General features: G+C 42.2%; 1 pseudogene; it reads right to left on the reverse strand.

The window, feature by feature from the left end:
* Nucleotides 1–4,613: 4,613 nt before the first annotated feature.
* On the reverse strand, nucleotides 4,614–7,392 carry LOC113030622 (apoptosis-associated speck-like protein containing a CARD; annotated as a pseudogene).
* Nucleotides 7,393–7,662: the final 270 nt, after the last annotated feature.

Raw genomic sequence — 7,662 nt, forward strand, 5'->3', positions numbered from 1 at the left:
ACATTTTTTATTTTTCTCCGATATCCGATCCAGTAATTTAGGTCAGTATCGGACCGATACCGATACGTAATATCGGATCGGTCCATCTCTAATCTCTACAAACGGCGTTCTTCATGTTCAGCGAGTGCTACGGTAGTCCGAGAGGTTTCCAGAACTAAAGGTCGCAGGCGCTCGATTCTCCGAAAGTCAGAAACAGACGACAGGCTTATCACCTGTGAGAGGGTCGAGAGGTGAAAGGTCGGGTCAGCCTTACAACCAGAAGCCGTGAAGTAGAAGAAAAAAAAAAAAGGGGCGTTTCAGGGTCAGAGTTCTTCGGAGGATTTAAAGTTGTCAGTTTTCTTTGTGGCAGCGCCCGGGGGTCCAATCGCCTCTCACTCATCTACGCAAACGTTTTGCTGTTTTGTGTTCTTGTGATGTTTAGACGCTGACAGACTGTTTGATCTTTGTAAACAAACTCAGTTTATATCATGAGGGAGATTTTTATAGAAACCTGATTTAAATTGTGACAAAATGTAACATTTCCTCGTTGAAATTAATGAAAACAAATAAAGTTAATGAAGACATTTGAACTTTGGTCTGTAAACTTTGTGTGAAGATGGTCGTTACTCCAGAGAGAAGCTCAGCTCTGATTGGCTGATAAAGAGGAGAACCCGCCTGTTTTATTCCCGCCTGGTTTGACAAAAATGTTTGTCGGTGAGCGCTCGGCTCGATTCAGAGATGGTTTTATTTTTACTCATCTGAACGTCTGAGGTTGGAACACGACCGAACACGGCACAAGACAAACGTTTTGTCCAGGATCCGACATGAAGGTGTGTTAAAGTAACAAAACCACAGGTAACACATAGAGGCGGGGCCATCAGGTGGCACGCTCTCTGAACTCCGCCCACATCATCTATAAAGGGCACGCTCTGTAAACTCTGAATATGAAAACTCTGAGAAACGGCAAAATCACTGCCATGTCTGTTTGCCTTCAGGCCATCGCCATCATGGAGCACCAGGGCGGCGATCGGCCCATAAAAACAAAAAATCGCCAGCGGCCCACCGGGTAAATGCCCGGTATGCCCGATGGCCAGTCCAGCTATGGTGCTGGTGCTCAAACGGTGTTCAAACCAGTGCTTAAAGAATGGAGAACACAAAATTGGTCCAAAAACCTCTCATGTTCAGCTGTTTTTTTTGTAAAAAGATGACAATGTTAGCCTTTTCTGCAGCTATGGGGCATATATGGTATCACTCTTGGCTGGAAGCAGTGCTTAAACAATGGAAAAAAAAACACAAACTTTGTCTAGAAACCTCTCATGTTTAACTGTTTTCCACTTTTTCTTTGGTCATTTTAGCCTTTTTGGCCAGGGTGAAGGGAGTATAGGGCTTTGGAGCGTGATGTCATGGGGGTGGGCGTGGAAAGGATTTTGGCCCGAGACGCCATTTTGGGGGTCTAGCGCAAGTGAAAAGGGAGCGAAGGCACACACAACAGCCATGGTTCGTATTTGCTGTGTGGTCGGCTGCAATGTTCGATCACATGACCAGCAAGAGAATAAGCTTGAAAAGGGTTTGTCTTTTCATTCTTCCCCAACCTGGAAGCGACATGAGGCAGCTCGTGTATCGATGTTAGCAAACGAAGGCGTCCAGCCTGGATAGCAGCTGTGAGACAAGCTCCAGTTCTCTTCCATCTCCAAATATCTGTTGGTGCTCCAGACATTTTCAGTAAGTTCTAAATATGTTCATATCTTTATAGTCTATTAGTTTTATTTTCGATGCGCTCTGAGCTCATAGCAAATTAGAACAAACATCCTACTGAGTGATTTTGCAGAATTACCTTCTATTTATAGAGTTGCTAATTATTTGGCATTATTGCAGCAAACCAGCCGATGAAATGGATGAAACATCGTGACTGGGTTCCAGCGCTACACAAGGGACCTGCTTCAAACAAACCACCATGCCAATCAGATTACTTCTTCCATGTGAGGGTGAAGAGGTGACCCTCCTGGATAAGATGGTGAAGGTTTGCTGCGTTTGGTGAACAGTGTGATAATAAAACCAGGGAAAATGAAACCTGCTCCTGTTAAATATTCTTTAGTCTTTTGCTGTATAAATTGCTGTATTTTTTCAAAAGACACAGTAAATAAAGTAATGTTAGTAGTGGGTGATATCATGTAAACACTGTCATGATTTTGTGTGAACATTTTGTCATTTGTAAACTATAAATGACATCATCATTGTAACTGATGTGATGTTCTATGAAGTGGTTTTAATTTTAAAAAAAGAGGCAAAAATTAGTTTGTTTCTTTATTCAACTTTTGAACAGTGGGACTCAGTCAGTACATATTCAGTAAATGCAAATTATTTACACAGCAGTGCACTACAGGCATAAATCTAGACCCCTAGATAAAACATGATGGCATTATAGCAGTGACGACTCCTCCACAGTAGCAGGTGGGAGGTTTCTGTTTTGAGGACGGCTCCTTTTACCTGTCACTACAGATGGTCTGTTTATGTTTTGATCAAGAGCCTTTTTTTGGGCAGCTGAAGAGGAGAAGTCTATCTTATGGCCAACCTCTGGCTGTATCTTGGTCATATTACCCAGAAAAACCCAGAATGCAGGTTCATCTGTAACAGTCCTTGTGCCACGGATCAACACTGTTGCTTCTACTTTAAACAGAAGAGCAGCGACGTGGGTGCAGGTCTCCGTGACTCCGGCCTTACAGGTGCAGTGGGCGGCTTTGACCTTCCCTGTGATGCTCACAGTGACCCATGGCTGCAATGCTGGTTCATTCAGTCTTTGAGAGTGCAGGACCTGAAACACACACAGACAAAGTTCATTTAAAGACAAGAACTATGAGCCAAGGCCGACACAAATGTGTTTAATCTACTTTATCATAAATGTAACAAAGTGTTTAGAAAGTTAGCACATACATGTCATTTTTCATTTCTTTATGTGTCCATCGCTGCATGTTATAGTGTAAACCTGCCTGTTCTCTGTCAGAAACCTGCCTGCAGAAAATGAACCTAAAGTATGTAATGCAAGGATGTCATCACTTTAGAGATGGAGAAAGCATAAAGTGACAATTATGAATCACTTAATATGATAAGGAGATTCTGCAAGTCATTGATCAAAGTATAAAACTACAATAAAATGTATTTTTAGTGACACAAGATACAAACATGGAAGCAAGATGCATAATTAGGATTATTTATAATAAACATGAATAAATGATTGCGATTTCTTTAACCATAAAGAATAACTAAATCCTTCAGGACAGTGTCTCATCAATGCACTGAACTCACTGTGTTATCCACCTAACAGCCTCCACATGTTCTCACTGTAATTTCCCCTCATGAATGAATTTATGCTGCACTAATGTGAATATTTGCAGGGAAATCAAACGCATTTCACTCGCAGTACTCGAGCTGACTTACCTTTGTTTGAATGACGACTTGTACGCGCTGACTCCACAGATAAGGTACGAGAATATGTCAGGCTACGTCAATAAGGCTAGGTGTTCGGGGTTTCTACTCCACGGCCGTGTTTCATACGGGTCCACATTTCGAATGCACGCTATTTTCTGCAAGTACCGCCGCGTCGCCTCTGAATGAAATCGGTCTCTATACAGTTCATTCTCTTTTGAGCTGCTTTTAAGCATCTTTCTTGTAGTCGTCGTTCCAACACAGTGTGTTTGTTTTGATTCATAGACCCCGAAAATGGCGCCGCACTCCCACAATGCATTGGGGCGTGACGTCAACTCCAAAGCCCTATCTACCATCAAACAAGAAGACAGCCGCATGTAGCTATGATGATGTTTGCTAGTTCACCTTACATGCATTAATGTAATAACGTGGTTAGCCTACTCAACGTAAATTACACACGAACAACATTAAGCTACACACGCAGAGAAAAACGGCTGCTGCTGCCATCAAATACGGCGCATTTCTCGGCTTTTAAAAAAAACGCTATGCGTCGCCAGGTGTTTCATCGGATTCGAGGTGTTACCTCCTTTGACAGCATCACAGTATCAGCTTAAAGCACTTGTTGCTGCTGAGTTTGCATCTTTTGCTGTGAAGTACAGTCAGACTTTTGACCGCTTCGCCTTGGGCATTTTTAATCTGTAGCTCTGCTCTAAAAGAACGTACGTACCTGGCCCCGCCTACTATCCTCGGAAACGTAAAATGATTGGCTAGAAGTGTATCACAGCTCAGGGAAAAAAAGCACCGAAATAAAGCACCGAAATAAAGCACCGAAATAAAGCACCGAAATGTGCGCTGCTTTTCGGTCTGGTTACTACCGTTTATGTCAGAACCGGTGCCCAGTACCCATCCCTACTCACCACACACACAGACACACCAACACCACTGACGTACTGCCTGACATTTCTCATAATTTTTACTTTGCTAAAAGTAAAAAAGTCTTATTTGGTTCTGTTAATTTCAACTAAAATGTTTGTGTTTAAGGTGCATTACCTCATTACGCACCATGAGCCAATCATTACAGGTGACTGGCTCATGGAAAACTGTCTGGTAACTTCCTGGTTGAGTAGAAGTTTGTGTTTATTGGATGAAACTTGTTTTCTGTGACCAAAGAAAGGTAAGCGCTGACATGCTGGTGTGTGATTTACCACACCAATTTTAATTTATTGAAGCCCAACATAAGGTGCCACAGATGTACAATAGATGCACAAATATAAAATGTTAAAAACACAAAGTTCTTTCAGCTGAGGTCCTCAATGAGGATCTTCTCATGTTTCTTGAGGCTTTGGTAGAAGGCTTCTTTGGCGGCATCGCCAGCTTTCAGAGGGCCGTTGTAGAGCGCCCTCATCTTCTCCTGAGGGGTCTGCTGAGCTCTGATTTTATCATAAGCTTCTTGTTGGATGATTTTTTCTTTTAGCTCTTCCAGAATCGGTTCGATGTTGCTCACTCTCTGGATCAGCTCGACTCAGTGTTCATCCACAAAGTGTTTTTGTCCTGAGGGGAAAATGACAGCGACTGATTGGAGTCTTGCTTCATTGCTTTTATATCAAAATGCAAGAATACATTTTTATTTAAAAACATAAATCACTGAAGTTTGTTAAAGAAAAATCCAGAAATATTGATGTCATTGTTTTGGTTCTCTGGTAATGAGACCAGAGGATTATTATATGAGTGGCCTGCCTGTGTTTTACTGATTTTATCCTTTGTTCCTTTTTCCATCGTCATTACTGTCTGTGATTGATCAGTGATTCATTTGTGCCTGATCACCGTCTCATTGCTGTCTGCAGTTTGAACTTCATGAACGTGACAAACGCTGTGACACGTTTCTGTTTCTAATCAAACACCTTTACTGAGGACAGCTGTGTGCCTACCATCAGCCAGAGCTCTGACACCAGTTGCTCCTGTTGATGGTCCTGCATCTGAAAAAAAATATTTGGTTGTTAAACAAATCAACTGCTCTCATCCGCTGTAACTATAGCAACAACAACAACAAAAAACCCCACAGGTAAACAGACTCAAGTTTTCTCATTTGTTTGTTCTGCCCACTCCTGCTCTACCTGAAGGAACTCCAGCAAATGTGAGGTTTTACATCCTGGTCTTACGTGCTGCCTGCAGAATCTAATTTAATGGTTTGTCAGCTGAGTAAATGTTGTACCAGTCATTTCTTAGCATATCTGATTTCAGAGCATGTCAAAGTATATTTAGTGTCATTTTCATTATAATCAAAGTTCAATATTTTTGAAAGGAAAACCTTTCCCTACATTTGCTGTTCTTTATGACTGAGTTCACCAGTGCTTTATTATCCCTCTTACAGGTGTGTGTAGTCTGCATGTGCTCAGCTTCATCTTCCTTAAATTCTAAAATCTGCTCCTGGTTTGTGGAATTCTACTTTCTTGTTGCTTCCTCAGATTGGAACTGATGACTCTATATTTGTAACCTGCCTGCCAGTCTCACTGTTATCTGCATCTTCAGCAACATGAGAGCTGTGAGTCTGGAGACACTTTACCAGTTTTCTCCACAAAGTAAGCATGAAACCCTCCCAGTGGTCCCTGGTTTAATCTGGGAACATGTGATGTGTATCTGGCACTTTCATAAAACATTTTTCGACCTTTCAAGAAATGTGGAATTACAATAAAATGAATAAACATGAATAATTAAATCTTAGATTCTCATTTTAACACGAAGAAAGAAAAAAAGACCTAAACATCAAACATCTGTAAAAACCTCTTTATTATCACTTACACTGACCTTTAAAGCTTCTGCTGTTGCTCACAGACCATCTGTAGAAACTTCACATAAACATCAGGTCACAGGATGAACTCACCTCTTCTTTCACTCTCCTGTTTCTTCTTCAGTCTTTCCACAAAGGGGCGCAGTTGGTCCTGAACTGTTGGGTCCCTCCGAGGTATCCGATCCATTATTTTATTGATTTCAAGGACAGATGTTTCCACTCCGTAGTGCTCGATGATTACTTGGGGCATCTCTTCTCTGGGCTTGTCCGTCCTTACATGTTTGGGGATACCCGACAGAAAAAGCATCATCTTCTTGTACTGTGACCCATCGAGCTCTTCGAGGATCTCGGTCAGAGCTATTTTCCACTCTTCCTCTGAAATCGTTGACATCTGACACACGGACAGAAACGCTCTGTTACACCAGCTCCATGAAGCCAACACACTGAGAGGTGAAAGCACACTGTGCAGTTTTCACTGCACCTCACATTCATCTGAGAAGTTTCATTTCTACTTTCAGCCTTGTTTTAACACTTATTGAAACGCAGTTTGAAGGCCCCGCCCTCTGAGAGCTGTCATGTAAACACAGAGTGATCTGTGTGTTCTGCTTCCAGCTGTGGGAAATCGACTCGGCAGCAGATCAGAATCACAAACAACAACATTTACACAGAGACTCTATAGTCAGAGTTTCCTTTGCACTGAGCCTTTCTATTCTCCATGAGGGCAGATGTTGTTCACCAGGAGGACCCGAGGACCCCGTCTGTCACACCACTGACCTGCTGCAGGTCATTTTGTAGCTCCGGCACTGCTCATCCTGTTCCTCCTTGCACTAAGGAGCAGGTACATACGACACACACTGTATACAGGCTTTTGCAGAGGTGCTTTATTCATCGTCTGCAGAAAAAAAAGCTTCCCTGAAACAAACTTCCTGATGGGAGGAGATGCTGCCCGAGGACAGAGCTGCTGTGCCAATGACACGCACTGCCAGGAAACAGAACCCGTAACAGGCGATAATCTGCTCTCACATTTCTTTGTTCAAACCACAAGATCAACAATAGTTTATAAATGTAAAATTCTTAACTATAAAACATTTCTTTTGTAACAGCTTTCAGGGAAAAGCATTTAAATAATACTCACTCCTGCTGGTTTTCAGCCGCAGCTTAGTTTACGAGTTTCAGAGCAGCAAACTGTTTGAGGAAGGCGGGAAAGCTGCTCAGTGTCATATTTCACTACGCAGCGTCTGTGTGATGTCAGCGCGCAGGTCGAACATACCAACTTAGCTTTTATATCGTTTGCTTGTCAAATACACACTGATCATAACAGATACACACACACAGATTATAGCATCCCTGTTTGTTCAGAAATACATTTTAATCCTCTTAACAGGCAGTTTCAGAGTCACAGTCCCCATCCTCATACAGAATGGTTTGGCCCACAACGGCTGTACAGCACACTTCCTGTCTCTTCTTAAAGT

Source organism: Astatotilapia calliptera, chromosome 10 (genome assembly GCF_900246225.1).
Source record: "Astatotilapia calliptera chromosome 10, fAstCal1.2, whole genome shotgun sequence".
NCBI classification, from domain to species: domain Eukaryota; kingdom Metazoa; phylum Chordata; class Actinopteri; order Cichliformes; family Cichlidae; genus Astatotilapia; species Astatotilapia calliptera.